Source organism: Cryptomeria japonica, chromosome 8 (assembly GCF_030272615.1).
Source record: "Cryptomeria japonica chromosome 8, Sugi_1.0, whole genome shotgun sequence".
Taxonomy (NCBI): Eukaryota; Viridiplantae; Streptophyta; class Pinopsida; order Cupressales; family Cupressaceae; genus Cryptomeria; species Cryptomeria japonica.
This window is the reverse complement of record NC_081412.1, coordinates 212,211,591-212,235,378: the sequence shown is the minus strand read 5'-3', so window position 1 is coordinate 212,235,378 and position 23,788 is coordinate 212,211,591. Positions and strand designations below refer to the sequence as shown.

Below are 23,788 nucleotides of genomic sequence, written 5' to 3'. Positions count from 1 at the left end.
GCAATGAAGATGATGATATATATAGAAGATCAAATTGATTTTTAAGGTGTGAGTGTAGATGTGTGTGTGGATAAAAGTGTGTGTTGCACCTATATGATTATATCATTTGCATAAGTCGGTTGTGACCAAGTCAGTGTATGGTGATTATTGTGGAGTCGGTTGAGTGAGATAGAGATTCATGGATAGCTTCATATTTGGAGATTTCTGGAGGTAGTATTTCTAAAGGTCTACTTTTTGTTGATTCATATATTCATTTTATCTTTCTCTGGAGAAGTGATCAAGTCAGATTATAAGCTTTATATCTTTCCCTAGGGCTATGCACTCTAGCACGCAAGTTCTTTAGGAAGTGGTGTGATTCCTTGATAGTGAGCCTAAAACTATATTTTGATATTCTCATATATTTTGAGGTGAATCTCACAATGGTTTTTCCCTATTTAGGTTTTCCATGTAAATCAGGCGTTCTCTTGTGCATGGTGTTTCATTGTCATATCTTTCATTGATGGAAAGGTGTTTATCCTTTGAATTGGTAAGCTCAAGATTAGCAGACACCATATTGGGGATTTATTTTTTAAGACTCAATTACATGTTTCTAATGTGGTGAATACACAACCCACAAAATATGAAAAAATAAATATATTGTATGCCTTGAAATAATGATGGATATCATTTTCAGCAACTATAGCGACCTTTCTCACATCATAAGTAAAAATAGTGCATCCATTAATATTTTTCGAGCAATAAAGATTACAAGGGACGAGGACTAATTGATAACTTTATTTATTAAGGAGTATAATTTATAAAAAATTCCATAAAAGAACCAACGCTTTAATTGACATCATTACATGTACCTTCCTTGTTCTTGGCCTATATCTTTTTCTTTGATAATTAAACCTATGCTTAATCCTATTTGGTATCAAACTTTCTTTGTGAATTTTTTAATGTGTAACCTTTCAAATATGGGTATAGTAGTCAAGGTGAATTTGCAATAGTCATTAGTTTTCTACCGATTCAGTTTTATAAGCTGAGGTGATTTGTGCATATTGGATTTATTTTTGAAGGCACGAACACTAATTTTGTTTTTATAGAACTGAGAAAGAGTAAGATAAATTAAATTTATATATGGTGATGGATTCATTTGATAAGGATCTATTTCTTTGCATATTGAAGAATAAATTATAGAGAGAGATCTACTGGAATATAGACATCCATCAAATTTTTAAACTATATATCATATTTAAATTTCACAGAAATCTAATTTTACACGTGTAATGTTGAAAGGTATTAGATAATGGTAGTAAGGATTGTCATGTATTGGTATGAGCATGTTAACCAAAAATATTGCCTTTTATCTTATATTTGATAGTCATTTATACATAAATGTAACCAAGAAAAACTAAAATACATATCACATGCATTTTTAAAAGGATTATAACTATAAAATTATACTTTTAAAAAGTAACTTATGAATATATTATATTTACAACATTTTTCGAAGTAAAGAAACAAAGAAAAAAATATTAATAATAAAGAATGCTAATTTTTTCAAAAATAAATTTAAAATTACATAAAAAAGTATAATATGATATTCTAAATAATTTAATATAATATAATAAGTCTCTTAACAAAAATTAAAAAAATCTCGAATAAATCTAAAGTAATTTTTCTTTTTGAAATAAAGTAACTCTTATATAAAAAATATTATCTAAATAAAACAAAATAAATTTTAGATAAGTAAAATAATTTATATAGTATCTATACTAATTATTTAAATAAAATAGAATGAGAAAAAAATAATTATTATCTAATTATATAGTTTAAATAGATTTGTAGAAAAAACATTTCTTTTCATCCCACTAAAGTAAACCCCAAAAATCTATTAAGTCACTTTGTAAGGCGATATTATTTTTTCTATTCTAAAAGGGAATTATCTTGAAGCTCTTCCAAACCTTATAGATGATACAACCTTTTAATAATTAGCAGTGTAAACCACATAACTAGGCTGCATAATTGGCCTCACATACACAATTAGTGGGGTTGTCTAAAGTATTTTGTTTTTAATATATTGAGGTTAACACTTTTGGGAACAATGAATTCAGAAGGGAGATTATATTTTCAATATGAACATTGATTTAAAAAAATCTTAATGATAAGAATCACAACGCCACAATTTCAACCACACTATGAGATCGTTGACTTGATTGTTAATAGGACCAGTTGTACAAAATGTTAGTGGGGTTGATGAAGAGGAAATTGTACATCCTTGTTCATAGAGTGTTAGGGATGAGGATATCTTGCTCCTCATTTTTGTAAAAAGCTTAATTCAAGAGAGTGTTTCTCTCATGGTGGTTAGGGTCATGTTACGAAAGCAAAACTTGAACCATCCTTCCCCTTTATAATGGCATGACAACCCAAGTGATACATTTAGTCCAATCTCTTTAATGATTGTCTTCCAAAGGTCAAGCTCTAATTCTTTGTGAAGCAAATGGAAGAGCTCTACCCGACAAAAAGTCTTACATTGCTAGTGGCCAAACACTCAATGCTTGCCTCATGCAATCCCTACACAAACATGCTACATGCCTCTTGTAGCCTCTCCTTAGTTTGTTTAATATATTCCCTCACAAACTCTCCATCATTGAGCATTGCACCCTTCAAGTATTGCATCCATGAAGAAACCATGAAAAAGCTTGACATTTTGAGACGTTGTAACAACCCTATTGTTCTATGAATAGGTGACTCCTACTCTAAATCTAGGAAGTCCAATGTCCTTTGAAAGGCTATAAATAATGTGAACATTCTCGCACTCCTCACTTTGCACCACCTCTGCAACACTCATGAACCTTTCACCAGAAAACACTAACCCAACATAGATCTCATAAAAAATGAGATGAATATTCTTCTCTTTTACAAAACACACTATATTTCTTAGTGTTTTCTCACTCATTCTAGTGCCTAGGGGGTTAGATGAATTTCTTATGAGAATGCCCTTCACTCTTTATCTTTTGACACTCTACTTGCCTATACGCTTCTTCAAGCACACTAACTACCACTTGAGAATTGCTGTAATTGATGCACTCAACTGCTATGAGCTCTTCTCTAGTCCACCATTTTAGATCTCTATCAAACGTGCTTGTCAAAATTTACATACACTAGATTTATATTTTTCAAATCAATCAATTCAAACTTAAAGAGTACTCTAGAGATGTACAAAATAGTATCTAACTTAAGTAAAAACTTAAATTTTGGTTACCTTGAATTTGCCACACAAAATGTTAGCACCTCATGAGTTGCAATCGCTCCTGCATTGAGGACTACTCTATCTTTATCGAATTTCATTGTTCTTCTTCCTACTTCCATCATAAATAAGGCAATACCCTACATTAAAGATCCACCATAAATCATTAATAAAATTCATTAATTAACAATAATTTTATTAATATGTTAATAATTATTATTAACATGTTAATGCTACATTAAGAGTCAAGAGATGGCAAAATATCATGAAAATAAGTAAAGGAGCCCCCAACCCAGAAATTGATGAATTATAAGTTATAAATCTGACTTTCATAAATTTATTCATCTATAAATTTGATATACTGTAAAAAAATTCTTTCCACTTGTAAATATTTTTCACAGTTAAATACTAATTTGCTGCTTATAATTTGTATCTTTCTGAACTTGGGGATGCCATCATAATCTTGATAGTTCGCAGTCTCCTTAAAGCTGGAAATGCCCTCCTCCCCGCAAATGGAAGACTCTGGGTGTTCTTTTACCCACTTCTCTATTAAATCGAACGAAAGCTGCAACATATTTAAAAAAGCAGCGGCATTAGTTTACAGCTTTGCTAAACAGAGACACAAGAATTCTCTAATGCTTGCCAACAACATGTCTGTTAGTCAATGCAATAACAATAGACACCTGATTTTCTGCTAAGCCCATTTGAATAATTCCAGATGGGTTATGTTGAGGATTTCTGTCCTACTCTTTCCACCCATCAAAGTAAGCACAGTCTTCGACATGGCCATTGGAAGTTGCTCTCCGGGAAAGTTCTGTTGGCAGTCCCATTTTTGAGGTTTTATCAAAATGACTAAATACTCTTCTTCTTGCGTTACTCGTAATAACTAGCTATTCTGCGAAAGCAAGAGATGGGTATGGGTATGAAATTTTACGTATTTATTGGCAGAGGTAGAGAGGTAAATTTAGGGTTTACAGGACCATGGGCGCACGTGAAAGAGCAAATACAGAGATAATGATGGTTCAAAGTTACACAAGTCAAAAGATTGAGTTGGAAAACCGAAATCCATATCCCCTAGAAAGGGATTGTTGCCAGTCAAAGACAAATATTCAACCTATACCTAATCACGCATCTGTGCTCCCGTGAATTTTCTCATGTTAATCAAGATTTGACCACGACATTCAAGGTACTTTGTTTCTTTATTTTTATCTTGTGAAATTAGATATAGGGGAAGTTGATCCTTTTTTCTTCCATATACAAAATGCCCTCGAAGGTGCTAATTAGTATCGCAATATTCTCTCTCTCATATGTATATAGTTTAATGGACATTTATCTTGAAACTAAATATTATCATTAAGGATATAATCAACTAATAGTAAATAGTGTGATGCCTATTGCACAATTAAAAATTGATTGTGTTTAGGATGAGAATGAACACCCTAAGAGATTTTCTAAGGAGTAGTTGCATGTATAGTGTTCTAGAAGAGAGAATAAGATGATAGAGGATAATAAGTTGTGTTCAGGGGTTTGATGAAAGTATGATTTAACTGACTAATATGTTAAATCAAATTTTCATCAATGGAGATTTCAAAAATTTACTATAGAGCTTAGGAGGAAAATAAGAGCATGTGCAAGACATTAGAGGGAAGTTAGAAGGCATAGTGCAATGTGGAGGATAAAAAGTGAAAAAATATGGTGGAGTGCTAGTGTAATATTCTATTGCAAAGAGAAATATATTATCGTATTAATTTTAACTAGAAAAGTTTAATATACACAATCATCCTTGATAAATAACTAACCTACAATATCAAAGAGAAAGCCCATTGTAGTCATAGATAGTATGAATTTGTCATTAACTCAAAAAAATATCTTAAACAATATGTTATTGAAGTACTATTTAGAGAAATCCACCCTCCAAAATTTTATGAAATGATCTTATCATCTTTGTGTGGTATTTATTGTTAATTTTTTTTTTATACCAATTTGACAATCATTAAGCACTGATAAATACTTGATATTGCAACAAATTTTTGACTTAAGAGTTGAAATGAATGTCTCATATTATGTCATGTTTTTGGTGTATAGAAAGTTGATCATGAAAGCTTTACGGATGTGTTTTCCGTATGGTGTAAGTTTCATATTTCCTAGCCATGAGTGGTGAAATTCCCACCAAAGTAAGGCTTCCATTCTTGTGATGCTACAAGAGTGAGGATGAACTCATCAAAAAAATGTAGTGACATGGAAAGTATCTCTCAAAGGTGCATATATCAACCATCATAGTATTACAAATTTTAAAAAATCCTTGAAAATTGATGTTTAAAAATAAATTTATTTTGATTTCTTAGTCAATTTTGAAAAAATACCAAATTTTAACATCGTGAATAAAAATTATGTTTGTCACAAAAATTAAAGACAAGTGTACTTTCAAACTAAAATAATAACATAAATTATAATATCTAAAAATTATGAAAATAAATTCCATCACCTATAAAATGTTAAAAACATGACATTATTGATGAAAATTATGGCTCTAAAAATTTCACCCTTTAAGGAATCAACAATTTAGACACCTTAGTAATATTGCTATAGTGAGTGACCACTATCGTAAACTAAGCAACTACTACATGGTAGGAAAATGGTAGTGTATCCTCGCCTAAGTAATGAAAAAAATTATGAAAACCAATTCCATCACCTATAAAATGTAAAAAACATGACATTATGGATGAAAGTTATGGCTCTAAAAATTTCACCCTTTAAGGAATTAACAATAGATACCTTATAGTAATATTGCTATAGTGAGTGACCAATACCATAAACTAAGCGACTGATACATGGTAGGAAAATGGTAGTGTATCCTCGCCTAAGTAATGAATCTAGGTGAGTCTGTAATGGTATGGTGTATTGTTGAGTAAAATATGGAATTAATGGAAGTTATATGCTAGTGGTAGCCCCAATGGTGAGGGATCAAACATGATAGATTGTGCCACTTGCGAATGGTATAATTATTGGAAAATTATTTATTACAATGGGTAACGTTTAGAGGCTAAACAACCCATAATTAAGAGTGCTATAAATATTACTAAAAAAATGTGGGTTCATGCTTGCATCATGGTAATGCCTACTATATACTATTATTTGACACGATTCTTATTGATGTGGGTTGTACAAATGTGTTTAGGAAACTAATTGATGTGTATTCATAAATTACCTAATTAAATCATATCTAACATTGACATATTATGAGGTGGACAAAAGAATTATGTTTGAAAAATATATCTTAATATTAAAAAGGGTATCACATCTTATGTTGATAGTTTATAATCTAAAATAATTCGATGGTTGTATGAGTTGCATTAATTTGTATGTATAGAAAATATGGCAGCCCCCAAGAAAGATCTACTAGTGACTATCACCAAGACTTATCAAATGTAATGCTTATCCATATAGATTTAGGTCTTTTAGATTAAAAAATGAGGTCAAAAAATTGAACTATGATGCACCATATGAACCCTCTTGGAAAATTCTTCCAAAAGGACTCACAAGAGTAGGCATACTCTACAAAACTAAAAATATTTTAAAATCATTATACCTATCCAAATCACTTCTATAGAACTTATATGTCATCCCCTATACTCTTGTTGACTTCTAGTTTGCTACAAATTTTTAAACATACACATGCTTTTGTTTATTGTATTCTCTTTCATTTGGTAGTTCCTAGTTTTTGTTGATTCCACTCTTTTAGTTCTTTTATTTTACTAAACATAAATCTAAAAGTGTTATTTGATTATTGAAGAAAAGGTATTTATTAAGTAGGTTTGAGAATGTACCAAAATTTGAAATTAAATCAATAGCTTCAACAAATTTAAGACACATTAACTTTTATTCTATACAATTCTAATGAATTTGGTGGATTGGACAACCCTTAATATTAATTTCGCATATGAGAAATGAGGTATTAGCATTTCACAAAGTCTAAGTAAATATGGTATTTATTGTTTCAAAAATTATGCATTTGATAATTGACTCAGGCTTTAGATGAATTTCCACAAATATAAAGACTAAATTTGATAATTTTATTAAAAACCAACATACAATTAATATAGATTGTCTAAATAATAATAAGAAATTAACTTCTAAAATTTGATTAAAACATTGAAATGAATATAAATAATAAATGAATATAAGAAAGAGTAAGATTACATAGAAATCAAAACAACACTATTGAAATACTATGATGGCGAGCTCATATTTAAGAATTAGAATTCAATAAATGAAAGATAATATTTATTTCAAATATATATACATTTGTAAAAAATGTAATACTAAGATACACAATTTGAAAGTGTTTTAGATATGGAAGCATGGAGGACCGAATTCCCCTAAATTAATTTAACAAGATAAAAATAGCGAAATAAAGTATCTTGCATGTCGGGTCAAATTTCCGTTCGACACGAGGAAATTCAGAGGAGGAGAGTCGAGATGGATGATTATACTTCCTAAATTCGAATTATTATGTCGGTGTTTGGTCTTTCACGTGCATAATGTGCCTTGCGGCTGTTGACATTGCTCTTCTCAAACTTCGGAGCAACCATGAAATGTTCTTCTTTACCTATGCTATTCACTTCAAATAATTTAGGAAATTGAGTTATAAATTAGAAATTGCATCTTGGTGTGTAGTGGGTATGTCAAAGAGGTGTGGAAGGTTAATTTGGAGAAAATTTGATTAATAATTTGTATAAATCTGTGTATTACATGAGATCAATTGATAGGCCATTTAGAAAATGATGATTGTGCAACGAAGGTCTTAATGAAAAAGTAATAGTTTTAAATCGACTTTGCATCCACTTACAAAGATCCAATCATAATTGAAATAAAACCTTTGAATTAGGAAGATAATCAAGTTCCACTACCAATAGGCTCATGTTATGTTTAGAATAGAGAGAGAGAGAGAGAGAGAGAGAGAGAGAGAGAGAGAGAGGGATAGAAAGAGGGAGAGATATATGGGGAATGAGAAAGAGAGATAGAGCAGAAGATAGAGATATAGATAAAGATGGAGATGAATATGGAGAAAGAGGAGAGGAAGATAAAGAAAAGGAGAGAGATATGGAGAGATGAGGAGAGAGATGATATATAATTAGATATATGTGGAAGCTTGAAAAATAAATAGAAATAGAGAGAGAGAGAGGGAGAGGTAGAAAGATAAACATAGAGATAGGAAGTGATATATAGAGAGAGGGAGAGATATAAAGATAAACAAATAGAGATAGATGAATAGTTGAAAGAAGAAATATGGAGATATAGATATAGAAAGGAAAAGAGATGCAAATATAGAGGTCTAAAAAGAGGGAGAGGGAGAAAGAGGGTGAGAGAGAGATGAACTGATAGAGAGATAGATAGAGAGGGGGAGAGTGAGAGAGATAAACATATAGACAAATAGCGAGAACTAGAGATAGACAAATAGATATGTCCATCTCTTCCTCTGTCTCCCCACATTTATTACTCTCTCACCATATCTATTTGTCTATCTCTTTATCTTTCTCTCTCAACCCCTCTCTCTCTATCTCTCTATCACTCTATCTCACCATTTATATCTCTCTATCTCTCCCTCTTCCTCTATAGAAATATATATATCTTCATCTCTATCTCCCTATCTCCCTATCTTTATATCTCCTTCTAAATCTCTCTACTCCCATTATATCTTCCTCTCTACTTCTATCTTCATCTCCCCCTATATCTTTATACATGTCTACCTCTATATATCCATCTCTCTCCCTCTCTCTTTCATCCTCTCTCTTTCTCCCTCTCCCTCCTTTTAGACCTCTATATTTGTACCTCTTTTTCTTTCTATATCTATATTTTCATAAGTTTTCTTTCATCTATCCATCTATCTCTATTTTTTATCTCTATATCCCTCCTTCCCTCTATATCTCACTTCCTATAGATCTATCTTTATATTACTATCCCTCCCTTTCTCTATTTCTATTTATTTTTTAGGCTTTCATGTCTATGTAATAATATATACTCTCTCTCCTCATCTCTCCATATCTCTCTCCTTTTCTCCATCTTCATCTCCTCTTTCTCCACCATCTCCATCTCTATATATCTCTCTATCTTCTTCTCTATCTTTACCTCTTTATACATATCTCTCTTTCTCATCACCCTTCTATCTTTCTCCGTTTATCTTGCTTCCTCTTCTAAGAGGTATTTATCTAAGAAAAACAAGTCAAAGTTTGCATATTACACCAAGATAGGACATGGTGAGTATTGTTTTTATTCAAAACAAATAGAGGAGTTGAAGCATATTCTATAAAAGAATAATATTCAATTGCCTTCATATAGTTCATCCTCTTCTACCACTTCAGTACTTGCACATTTCAAGTAATATTCTATGACATGTGGTGAAGATAAGATTAAAGGCCATGCTCTATTTTTATTTACACATCTTTAGTTTAGTAGGTCACTTCTTGATTAAGGAGCCTCTCATCAACGTATGGCATTATCCATGGGCATTTTCTCTTCTTTCAAGCTTTGCACTTTACCACATATGTTGATGGGTAATAACACTTATATGAGTGTTACCAAGAGAGGGTCTATAGAGGTTAATGGTGCCATAGTAGAGTTCACAATGAATCCAGTGCTCATCAAGGATATGCATAGTAGAGAGTTTGTTGTAGTTTGCAGTGTCGATCATATATCTCAATTATATGAGTTTTGACGAGCTTGCAATTTTATTAAGTGATCCTCACTCTCATGCATCTAGAGTGGGTCATATATTTGAGGAGAGGTTTGTTTACCTAAATCTATGTATGCTTCCATCAACCAACTTGGTTTTTGAGGCCTTTTTTGACTCTCCTTCTCCTCCCCATTTTTCTCCTTTCAAGATTGGTTTAGTTTAATAGGTTGATAGTTCCTTTCTAGTTCCAGTATTGTAAGATTCGAATACTTGCCAAATATTGTAGGGTTCTTTGATGTGTAAAACCATGAAAATTGGATCAAATGAACAAGCTCAATTTTCTATCCTCTAGACCCCAATTTTGGTATACATGGCACCCAAGCATTTGGAATCAAATGATCCACTCCCTCCATGATAGGAGATAGTCACAAAGTGATGAAGGAACATCTTCGGTTCTCAGCAATCTTGCATCAACCAAAAACATTTTCCTTTCTATTTTTCTTTATGTTTGCAGTTTCAATTTTCCTTTCTGTGTGTCCCGGTTTTGGCTCACTAGATCTTTTGGAGTTGGATTATACTTAAAGACTTGATCATCTTTCTTTCTTTTAGACCACATCACATTTGGATCACTTTTTGGCAAAATATCGCTACCGGTTTCCATTACAGTTTCTTGTTACTGGTTGCTTGAGACCTAATTTGGTGATCTACCAGAACCCATTCCAAAGCTTGTGGAGCCTTGGGCATTGATTTCAATGTTCCTTGGTGTGTGACTTGTTGGTACCCAGAAATGGGTTTACACTGACTCAAAGGCAGAGACCAAGTTGTTTTCTGCTGAAGATATCTATGGAAAGCCACTTCCAAATATTTAATATTCTTCAGACTTGGACCAACAATGACAAGGATGCGAGATCCTTCTATGCATTAGGCTCTGTAAAACTAGAGAGGGTGATCCCCATGCTTATTTGTGATTTTACGCCATATTCATAAATCATGCATGAAACAAAGTAGATAATCTCATATAAAGACTCAACAATAAGGGAGAATGCTCAAGAATGGAAATTTCCTCAGTGATCCTCATCTCGCTTGGAGCATGATATGACTATCACATATGACAATATTCATATAAAATGAAAATATTCTGATATTCAAGAAATTATAGATAACCAGTGGTGATTCCGAACAGTAAATAAATACCCAGGCATTCACTTAACTATGACCAGTGCCTTATTCCATTGGGTACATGAATTCATACTGCATTAGACTGTACTTTCGACAAAATTTATCTAACAACATATAACTAGATATAATATTGCCTTACAATATGTCGTATTTGTAATCCCCACCCAAAACTACTTATCAAAATCCCTGTAAAGACATCTGTCACTCTGCAATTTCATTCAAGCATTTAATTGACCTATCAGACCAAAGCATGAACAAAAGGTTACATACACCACAACAGTGCAATGAATGATAAAATCCTTGATAATATGCATTCAAAACATGATAGAACAATACACTGGAGAGAAATGGGTTTGAATCATATATTGATTCATTAATTCTCCTGTCTTTGTAAGAATACAATCCATACATAACTCCTTCAAGAACCTGCAAAAATCATAGAAACAAGACTCTTTTCTATTTTTTGCTTTGTAAAATGACCTTTTACAATCCTTTTGTTTCACCTGGACTTTTCTATTTGGAAACAGAAATTGGGAACACATAAGGGACCAAAATTCTGAACCCCGTCTCATAGCCTTGAATTCCCTTTTATAAAAAAACAAGGGAGAAAACAATCTTTAGGCCAGAGGAGACACTTGTCATCTTAGAGTGATTATTCATAGCCGCATTCTATTATACAAAACAATCATCCTCAAACTTTCTTATACTAGATCAAAATTGCAGCCACCTTCAAAATTCATGATGAAAATTACCCCCATCCTGTCTTACAGGTTGCAAAATATCTGCCACTAGAAAACAAAAATAATTATGCAAACTGTTTACAAATTTCTATTCATCATTCAAATACATGCCACTCCACGTGCTATAGTCTTCATCAGATGACCAATTGAAATTCATTACTTCATCAACTTTTTCCCTATATGGAATATACTTAACGGCTACTTGGTTTGCCTCTCTTTCAAAAGTTTAAAAAAATAGCCCTGTAGCAATTATTTTATCCATACTATCCTCCAACATATCCATATTTATCCCATCACAAATCATTTCTACCTGGGTGTTGATGAATCTCTCTACCTCTTTCTTCAAAGACTACAAAGGCTTAACTTCCCCTTCTCTATCTTCAATATCTGGCAAAAGAGTTTGTTGTAATTCAATAAAGCTCTTCATCAATTCCCTTACCTTTCTTTCTATATTTTTTGGCAAAATTTGGGCTTCCTGCATTGATTTCACCAACAAATATGTTGGTTGGAGTGCATGTGGTCTCTCAATATGAAATTTAGAGGCCATAGACATCATTCTAAGCTCATTTCCCCTTTGTAACCACTTTATAAACAGGGGAATTGCCACTTCTTTATCATCATTAAACTTTTGAATAACATCAAAAAGTAAATAATATAAAGCATGAATATTGTTTAACCTACTTTCAATTTTCTCATTCAAATGAGTTATCTTAGAGATAACTATATCCTTCTGCTCCTTAGCTGATTGTTTTTTAGATTCTTTCAATTTATTTTCTAATTCAACAATCTTCTCCAAAAGCTGAGACTCATTTGGTTCAGTTGATCTAGTAGTATCAGGCTCATCATCATCATCATCATAAGGGACTAATACCATGCCAAGGATATTAGTACTTGTATTTAATTGAGCTACTTCTCCTCCTTGGACCATGGGTGGCGACCTAGATGTTGATGTCTCGGACGGTCCTGCAAGTGCAGGATAGGAAACCTTTATTGGTCCTTGTTCAAGGAGTTGCACTCTTGTTTGCAACTCCACACATCTTTTCGGAGATGCATTATAATCATTAAAAATCTTGTCAAATTTCTTCATCAGCTCAGCCCTCTTTGAAGCTTCCTTTTTCGCACTCTCATGTGCCAGCTTAGCAACATCAACATTCAATTTTGTAGCCTCTACACTTGATGTGTCGACTGCTCTCTTTATAATCAAGCTTCCCCTCAAGTTGGGGTTTAAATCACTGATGTCAGGCTTCCTAGGTCCTTCCTCTAATGCCCATATAGCCAAGGTTGCATAATCATCTACAAAGTATGATCCTCTTACTGCTAACCCTGCTTCTTCTTCTTTTGATTTCCTAATTGCGTCAAATGCCATTGCATCTTCTATATCCCATTCTAGCAATATCAAGACTCCAACCTGATTTACAATTTTCCTACCCTCATTAGCAGTGATTTCCTTTAACTCTTCCTTCATTTCACTTTTTACTTCCTCTTGGATTTCTTGGTCTGATCTATCTAGCATTTGGGCCTTCCTCTCAATAATCCTTCCTTTGTATTCCTCAACCTCTATTTTCCATACTAGCTACAAAAAGGCTAGGCTTCTTACAAATGCATCATCCTCAGGGAAATTATCACATGCCTCATTTCTTGCATCTTTGAAGGCTTTACCCTAGATATCCAAGGGAGTAAGATCCAAATTCAAATTAGGAGGCAATATAGGAATACCCATCTGGATTTCTGCACTTTTTGCAACAAACTTGTCTTCCTCCACCTGTTCCTCATCTTGCCTTATTGGTGAGAAGGATACAGCTGATGGCAAGGGACTTCTATCAGAATATTCAAGATCAATGATCCTAAATCCTTGAAGAGGCTTAGTTTGTATCATGGGGAAAGGATTTGAACTCATCATCTTCATACCCTTTCTCCTTATCAATCTCCCACTATCATTGCTACTATCTTTTTCCTAACTTACTTCTTCTCTAACTCTTTTGTGAGGAGATTCCTGAACATGCCTCTACTATCACACCACTTGCTTTCTAGGATACAGGAGGTTGTGAGCTTAATTGTTGTTGGCCATGAACTTCTTCAAGTCTGGATAGCTTCTCCCTTAAGACCTTCGTCAATTCATCAAAAAATTTCATAAGAAATTCAATCTAAGCATGGAATGGGGAAAACTCCTTTAATGGGTCATATTTTGGATCCATCTTCTGAATAGCAGCCCATAATTTTCTAAAAAATATCCACTTCTCTTTTCTCCATTCTTGCATCATGGGGTCAAATTCATTCTCGATTAAGTCCTCAGGAAAATTATGTACATGGGGAAAAAAAGATCCTTTTATTCTCCTTCTAAAAGTGTTGTAAAAACCCTCAAGATCACTGTTTCTAGCTATGCTTACCCCCAAATGATATGGAGAAAAGAATTTATCAAAGTGCTCATGTCCTCCCTTTATAATCACAAAGTAAGGGATAATGGTGTAATCAGGGAAGAATGTCCCTTTTCCTTTTCCTTTTAAATATTTATCCTGAATACATCCAATTTGCCACATCACCTCTAAAAAACCCATTCTCAGAGGAACATTGAAGGGCAGTACATGAGGTTGTCTGGAAAAGCCACAGATTCTGATTACAGTACATATCCTACGGGATAAAATGCCCCCAATTATGTTCAATTCTAGAAAGAGGCACCCTTTCCTTGGGTCTCACAAAATCATGCAATTCTTTAGGAATCCTTGGTGGATTCACTGTCAACCTTTGTCTCAACCTAGAGGCAAAGTTGTTATCAAATATTATATAGCTAGCCTCTTGTCTATCCCATGACATGTATGTGCTCCAGAGCTATATTGGAATGTCTTGATTATCTATTGTCCATCTGAGGTTCATGGTACCCTCAAAATAATTTGCATTCCTTGAAAGGAACATATGCATGAGTAAAGAATACTAGGAGAACTTAACACTAGCAACTTGATTCTTAATGTCTAATAATCCTTCATGAATCTTTTCCTCGAGATAAGGGAAAAAGTCAAAAACTACTGTAAAGTCTGGATGTAGTATCTGCATAGCCATGTACATGAAATTAGGTGACATTATTGTAATGGGACTAAAACCTAATACTTGGCATAGAGAGAAGAAAGTAGCCTGGAAATAGGGAGTGAAAGCATCAATTGGGAATGACTCTTCTGAGCTAGGGCCAATATGGTATGTTTTACTTCCCGTTCTAGCTAAATGCATTGGAAGGAAATTCTTTCTAATGAATTCCTTCATCTTGTAATACTCTTCTTTCTGTTCATTTAAATCTATTGGTACCAAGCTAGGGGATGGTTCATACAAGTCAAAAATCTCTTGAAATTCCTCCCTTTTGATGGTTAACAAAATGTCTTCGTCATTTCCCCTGATAACCCTTGAAACTGGGTCATATCTATTTGCAACAACCTTAAGTAAATCGACATCCATTAAAACACTCGATACTACCAACTTGCCCAAGTCATACTGCCAAGGACTAGATAATGGGGAATTTAATTTCCTTTGTCCATACCATAATTTGAAAATCTCTAACCCAGTTGCCAGTATATTAGCATCCGCCAAGCGAAATGCTTTGTCAGTTAACCCTTCCCCTAGGTTTTTTCCATCCACAAACCTCTGCCCCTATTGCTTATAAAATGTAGAAGGCTTTAATTGGTCCAAGAAATCATCATAATGATTTGTTTTCATATAATCCACCTGCCCTGAATGTTTCCATGAGGGAGCCATCTTCTACAAGTAGGGCTTTCTACTATATCTCCAAGTCTGGGAAAGAAAACTAGGGCTTATTAAAAGATTTTTAAATTTCCAGAGTAATTCAAATAGATTTCACTATTTTCTGTCTAGTATCTTAACCCCAGAACAATTTGAATTTTATTGTTGCAACCTTATACACAATTTGTAATATCAATTTGTTTCAAGAACATATGGAGAGCTCAAATAAACTTACTGCTTATGATTTTCGCTAGAGATGACAATTCCATGTCGCAAAGGGTAGGTTCAGTCTCCTTCAGCATTAGGAAATTCTTTAGAATTGCTATGAAATCTTTTGCGAATGAAAAACCTTTTAAGAGTCTTTTAATTATTATCTAGGAAAGGACACAAATGTCTCATCCACCATTAATATTCGCGCGAGCGAAATAATGGCTCATAGCTTTGTATTCAAAAAGTTTGAAAACTAGTCGTTGATCGTCCTCCAAGTTGGCCAATCCAACGATCATCTCATGTTGAGTCAACACTTGACCTTTCATCTATATCAATGGTCCCACAAAATTGTGACATTTCAGCATCACCTCATCTTTCTGTTGAACTCTATCAACAACCCCACTATAGGTCTTTCTAGCCAACTCTAGACACGTGGCATCATCCCGCGATGCCGCGTCCATAACCACCTTGCAACTTCCATTGTGGGAATACAAGGATCATCTGATCTGTTCAATATTTACCACCTAGCATACTTCCCATTGACTCTTCTTGAACTTTAAAAATTGAGTACCTTTTACCTCAGGATAAAACATCTTCGTTCATTGTGAGGATGTGCAAATTGATGGGACTATTAGTAGATCGACCTTTACCGCTTAAGAACCGGTAACACAATGCTTTTAACTTGTTACACTGCTAACCCTGCCAGTTTCTGTCAATAACACATGACACAATCTGGCGATGTCACAATCATTTAAATCCTCATATCTTTGATTGCGGGGAAGCACTATTGTTGGATCTATCCTGTCTTTAGCAAACAGTCAGAATATTTAGGAAATTTTGGAATTAGGAAAATACAAGCATGGGCTCAAATATTTAAAAGGGGACCAGTTATATGAAATTTCATGCGGATGACTTAGGAATAGCATATTTCATGAACCAGTTGATTAACATTTAATACCTAGGAAATAAAAATGGCCCCGTGAACAAAAGTAGAACCCTCAGCCTTTAGTGAGAAAAAGGTAACAATAGAATGTATCATGGACCGAAAAATTACTTTCAAACCACTTTTTAATCAAAAAAGACACAACCCCTATAGCCGTAAACCCTGATAACTTGACCAAGGGAAAACATAAAACTAGGATGACCAAATTTCATAGGACAAAATTTTAGGTCCTATCATGACCAACCTTCTACATTTCATCCTTTGGATTTTCCAGAGGAATCTCTTGGCGGAGGCCGACCTTTGTTATTTTCATATTAGGTCTTGTTCTTCGAGTTTTTATTTGTTTTGGGCTTACTGGATCCTTTGGATCGATATATATATATATATATATATATATATATATATATATTTGTAATTATTCTTTAGAATGGGAATCAATCAAAGAATCAAATAGCTAGACTATACATAAAGGATAGATCTTTCGATTCAAGGTCTTAGTTGTGACCTATTCTACTAGACCTGTGTGTCGGTATGTTGTAACCTAGTTGTTACTGGTTGGATGTAATCAAATTTCATGCAATAAATCAATCTATTCTGCATTGCTTCCATCATATCTATGCGTTTATGTTGTGTTTACTCTTGTTGACCGGTTTAGATTGATCTCATACACAAGACACATGAGAGGTGAAAACACTCATCCAAACTTTAATAATACATAACATCAAAGCATGAAAATACATTGCATCCAAGCACAAGGGATATCACAACATCAAAAATACAAGAACACATGCCATTGTCATAAACATCAATAAGTCAACATCCATAAGAAAGGCAAAATAATATTTAAAGTGATACTCAACTACTCAAAGGGTTATATGTTAGAGAGAAAGAGAGGGGAGTGACACCATGTAGCCTAAAGGATTGGCTCATATAGAATTGAGTAGTCCTCTCCAACATATGAGGAAACTCAATCTTACTAGATCAATGCACCATAGTTGGCTAGGTCTTCCCAATTCATCCTTAGGTTTTACAAGAACTCAAGGTATGAGAGGGGCACACATTATCTTGGTTCGTTATTATTCATATTTCATTAGCTTTCACTTACTATCATAACTTCCCAATGGATTATCCTGGTGGCCCTTTGTGCCATTTTCTCCATTGGAATCCACTCTCAACATTGAATCTAAAACCTAAACCTTACACTCATCATGTTCACCAATAAATGTAGAATAAAAAATAAACAATGAAATTTCTCAAGCACATCACATTGATAATTTTTTTATTTCATGATAATAACATAAGACATGATAAAAACGGATCTAATTTCATATTTTACAAGGCACATCTATACATACACATAATAATCCATCATTATTTTCATTGAATTCTCATTATTATAAAGTCTCAAAAACAAGAAATTTTCTTCAAACTACAATAAAATGCATTCAAAATTCATCAAAAAATTAAATTTAAAAATTCAAAATTTCAAGAATACCATATTGGTGGGTGATCCCATAATAGTGGGTTACACCTTTTGTCCAAAGTTGACATTGAAATGAATATTTTAAACTAAATCTTCACTTTCTAACACCTATTGCTGCTAAACCATGAGGAATTTGAAGATGATGAAAACTAGTGATTTGTGAAATTTTGAATGTAGATTCTAAATATATATTTTTAAATTTTTTTGGAATCAAATTGCATTAATTTCTCTATCTCCTTTGAAAACTAGTTTTCTACAGAAAACACCATTTTTAAAGAGTGAGTTACATGCCATTACACATAATTTTTTTTCTACAAGGGATAAAACTAGGATTATTTCAAATTTTGATTTATAACACTGTTACGTAGTATTTTCATTTGGTTTCATAATGTTCTATTGCATTTTTTTTAATTAATTTTTGAAGTCGAAGTTAATATAATTTAGATAGAGGTGTATGTCATTGCACATAACCTGTTTTGTATGTATTAGAATTCAATTTATTTTGTTGGAACAAGGACATCAATATCTAGTGCATACATATTTTTCAAATATTCTTGAAATAATTTACTATTTTTCCTCTTATGTAGAACAAAGAAGTTGATGTTTAGTAAAATACCTACATTTAGTATAACTAAAAACAAATACATAATAAAATCAAAATATATTTAAATTATAGTTGTTAGAAAGATTGTTTCAATGGGTACCATCCTCCAATTTGGTTTTTCAAGTTGATTTGATTTGAACCTTCAATCTAAGCTTTGGAAGACAAAAATTTGTTGAAAGTTGGAGGGAGAGAGGGGGAGAGAAGAAATCAAGGGGTTTGATAGAACAATATCTTTGACTGAAGGGTGGTTAAATTGATCGTATTATAAAAGGTTCAATCGAACATCATGTTCAATCAAATGTCATGTTCAATTGAACCCATTTAACATGCACAAACATTTTTGTAACATCCATGTTCGATTGAACACTATAAGTTTTAACTCTTAATCTTCATTTGAACCCCATTTGAACCCCGGATTGATTGAAAATTTATTTTTTTAATTCACAATCACATATAAATAAACATTTTTTTTTTCATTTTCCAAATCAAAATAACAAGTTTAATTTAGATTTTACTTCTACTTGAGGAAAATTAGGAAGAATCTTTTGTAGTGGAATTCTTAAGGAGCACACTTTCAAGAAAAGGAGATTGGAAATAAAGCGACAAGACAATGTAAGAGCGTACAAAAGCATACACCTCAAAAGGAACAAAGATTATGTGAAGAAAGAATGCAAAGATATTATAAACAAAAAGAGGTATGCATCTTTACCTTTCTATTTGAATTTATTGTATCATGTAATGTATTATGTTAGTAGTTTTTTCTCTCTCCCCTTAAGTCTTTTTAGATTCTCCCTCCTTACTTTACACACTCTCTCCCCTTAAGTCTTTTTAGACTCTCTCACCCTCTTTTTCCTTAAGGATTTTTAGGACCCCTCTCTCTCTCTCCTTAATTATTTTTAAGATCCCTTTCTCTCTCCTTAAGTATTTTTAGTCTCTCTCTCCCGTTAAGTATTTTTAGTCTCTTTCTCTCCCTTTAAGTCTTTCTAGGACCTCTCTCTCTAGATCTCTCTCTCCCTCCTTAAGTCTTTGTAGGACATCTCTCCCTCTCCCCCCTTAAGTGTTTTTTGGACCTCTCTCTCTCTCTCTCTCTCTCTCTCTCCCTCCCGTTAAGTATTTTAAGTCTCTCTCCCCTTAACTCTTTTTAAGACCCCCCTCTCTCTCTCCCTCTCTCTCCCTCCCTCTCTCCCCTTAACTCTTTCTTGGACCTCTCTCTCTCTCTCTCCGTAAGTCTTTTTGGGAACCCCCCTCTATCTCTCTCTCTCCCCGTCTCTCTCTCTCCATCTCTTTATTTATGTTTGTTTGTATCTCTATCTTTGTCTCTATATTTTTTTCTCTCTCTGTCTTTGTCTCTATCTCTCTCTATCTCTCTCTATCTTCGTCTCTCCCTCTCTCTCCTTAGGTATTTTTAGTTTCTCCCCTTAACTCTTTTTAGGATCTCTCTCTATCTCTCTTTAAATATTTTTATGAATTCTCTCTCTCTCTCTCTCTCTCCCTCAAGTATTTTTACTTTCTCTCTCCCTCCTTAAGTTATTTTAGGACTCCTCTCTCTCACCCCTTAAGTCATATATATATATATATTCAACTTTTGCATGTAGAATATGGTCAAGAAGATGAAAGTTCTAAAGTGGGAGTTGAGGCAAATGAGGTTGAAGAAAACATAGTGAAAGATACGGAGGATGCCCAAGTCAATGTAATGGATGTTGGAGAGGGGTCAGGTTCGCTTCCTTCTACTAGCGTGGATGAGCATATTGTGAATCTAGCTAAAACATGAAGAAAAAAAATTCTTATAAAAATTAAGATCATTTACTTGAAATGGATGTGAACTAATTATTGAAACTTCTCAGTGAACAATGTAGACATACTAAAAGGAGGTCAATAAATAAAAGTGCAAAGAAAATATTTTCTCATTTTGAAAATCTTGATACATTAGACAAAACCTAATTGTTATCAATTGTACTTGTTCGTTATGAGTTAAAAGATGAATTAAAGTTGTTGGGTATAGATACAACAAATAAAAAGAGGAAAAGTTCTCAGCTACAAAAATCTATTGTTGAAAATGTTAAGAAAGGTTCAAGGGGGCTTCATTGTTTAGGCAATATTACGTGCATTCATATTGGGGGGTTTAATATCCCAAAAATGAGGGTACAATATATTTCCTATCAATGAAAATAGGGGGTTTTAAATTCAAGTTATGAAAACACACAATATTTGGCAAAAATAGGGGGATTTTTAATTCAGGCTGTGTATTGGGAGGGGGTGACAAAAAACAAGTTTAGGGCAATATTTTTTGAAAATAGGGGGAACTATTTTGTATGCCATGAATGCACATGCTATAACCTAGGTTCACTAAGTGAATCCCCCATGGAAAGGTTTGGGTTGCATTGGAAAAAAAACTAGATCAACAGATAAGACCATGCCAAGAAACGTGATGTTGACATCTATGCTAAACTAAAAAATGCCCCGAAAAAGACAGATATCTTCACTTTTAATTGAGTTTCAATTTAGTAGAAAGACAATATCAAAATATGTGAAAAGTGGAAAGATTTTGAATGATACTATCTTGGAAGGGAATTGGACAATTATGGCTAGAGCTCCTTGTTTCAGATAGGATTCAAGATGTTATTAGGAACTTGTTCTCAAGTTTTCAAAATCTTAATACTTGTCTTTTGAAAAAGTAGAAATGTTATCAAATGTAGGATTGAGCCTGATCATTATGATCTCCATGTAAAACATTGGTTAGTGTAGCATCCTAAAATTGCACCCTTTACAATTTTGACCGTATTTGGGGCCCTCACCTTAGTGTTCTCATCCTCATGCTTGATTAGGACACATTTATGCCTCTACCATGCAATAATGGACTTTATATATCATTCCACCTTGCTAGGACCTTTAACCTTGACCAAAATATGGGGTAGGACCAGGGCATGGTGCCTTGGTCATCTCTAATTGGGACCTATTTCAAACCCTTTGCCTTATCCAAAATTTGAGCTAGAAACCTTACTTCATGTCATCCTATGTTGGAAAATTAATATGTTTAACGATGAGCAAGTATATAAGGAGGATTTCCCCTCTCATTTAGAGAGAAATATATTGGGAGCACTATAATCAAGTAATCAAGAATTAAAGTAATCATCATCAGGTATTTCTAGAGGTCTTGAAGGCTATATATTCTTCATTTATCAATTCTAGAGCAACTTTACATCATTCATTTGCAAGCATGTGTGTGATTAAGGTTTTTTCATGTTCATGCCATTTCATACAACATATGTGATTATATTTTAGAAGCAAAGCATCGTTATCAGTCATTGCAGATTTGAGGTATACCTTTCCATCATTTATTTCAAGTATTTGTAATATTTCATTCAAGGTTAATTCCTCAACTAGGGTTTGACCTAGGAAAACCCCTACTCCTAACCTATTTCCCCTTCTTTCTTGTGTGTAAGGAACAAGTATGGAGCTGGAATCTTTAGGATAGGCTTTATTAGCAGAGATGAATCAACCCTTTTTGGTGTGCAAAAAAGTAGGAGTACCAAGGCACCCATTTTCTCAGTCCTGACATTTTTGAAGCTTTTTCAAAAAATCAGGTCTGAATCTATATATATTGCTCAGATATAGGTGCATACTAAAATCTTGCATTCGTAGCTCATTGTTTTCTCATTTTTACTTTAATTCAGCATTTCGAATCACAAAAGAGGGTCAAAAAAATTCACACCCCTTAAATCCATTCAATATTCAGTCCCTATCTTCCTTGATTTGGGATTAGATCTATTGGATTCATCCCTCGTTTGAATGTAATGGCAAATTAGTGGTTCTCATCCCTCTAATGGTGGAAACCCTATTTTTTCACCATTACAGTTAGACACAACAAAATATGAGTTGTATGTGATGTTTACTAATTAAAAACCTCATATAAAAATTGAACAAATAATGTTTGAAAGGTTAAGGCCATATTATGTGAAAGTAAACAAAGTATTTGAAACTTGTTGTTTTCATTATCATATTGATTTTGATCTCTACTATCAAGTGTTTCGAAAGATTAGAGAAGAAATTGATGGTTATAAAAATGCTCCTCCTAAGAGAAAAAATCAATTCATAGCATCCATATTATGTGATAAATCAGACGATAATGCAACCAATCAAATAGATTGCATAAAAGGAGTTTTTGAAACATGTGGAGTGTTGGCTAAATTGCCTTTGAGAAATGAAGATGCTGACATGACAAAGATAGTAAATTGCAAGAGTTACAAGTACAAAAAGTTTGAAATAAAATTTGGTAAAGAATCCACAAGGTTATATTATGTAGAAGAGGAGATACCTATTGGAACATTTATGATTTTTTTTTGTAAATTGACACAACCATTCATACACCATGATTTTCTTGCCAAGTGGAAATCACAATAGTTTCATACATTAAGAGACACTTTCTCATCTATAACTATTTTATGAGTAGTCGACTTCACTGAAAAATTACTCTTTTGTACATCAAAAAGAGATTCAATTAGATTTTTACTTTTCAAAGTAGATCACTATTGTGGTGCATGTGCATTATTGACATGCACAATTAGATTTGGATGGTTATTTGAAGAATGAGTCATTAAGAAAGAATACCACTTATATATTAGTGATGATAGGTGTTAGTTAACATATTTGTCTTCCCAAAGTAATTATAAGAAAAACTCAATATGCCCAACGTGAAAGACAAATAAGAAGCTAACAGTTGGAATGATTACTAATCAAATCAACAACCTTCCTCTGAATTTTATAGGTACAACTCCCTCATATGATCTAATTCTAACTTTTTGGGTAAGATTTTAACTAGAAAGCAAGAAAGGAAAACTAACACTCATTCATCACCATGATATGAATGTAATTATGAATTTAGAAAGAAAAGGAAATTGAAATAAATGACACAAAGTTCACTCACTCAGTGCTCACAATAGATAATTAGGAAAAATGGGCAGAGTTCCCTTTTAGATGATATGATTACTTCCAGACTCAAAA

General features: G+C 33.2%; 2 pseudogenes; both read right to left on the bottom strand.

Moving 5' to 3' along the window:
- Positions 1-2,140: 2,140 nt before the first annotated feature.
- Positions 2,141-3,333, bottom strand: LOC131857608 (1-aminocyclopropane-1-carboxylate synthase CMA101-like; annotated as a pseudogene).
- A 236-nt stretch (positions 3,334-3,569) lies between these two features.
- Positions 3,570-4,097, bottom strand: LOC131857607 (1-aminocyclopropane-1-carboxylate synthase 1-like; annotated as a pseudogene).
- Between the last annotated feature and the right edge of the window lie 19,691 nt (positions 4,098-23,788).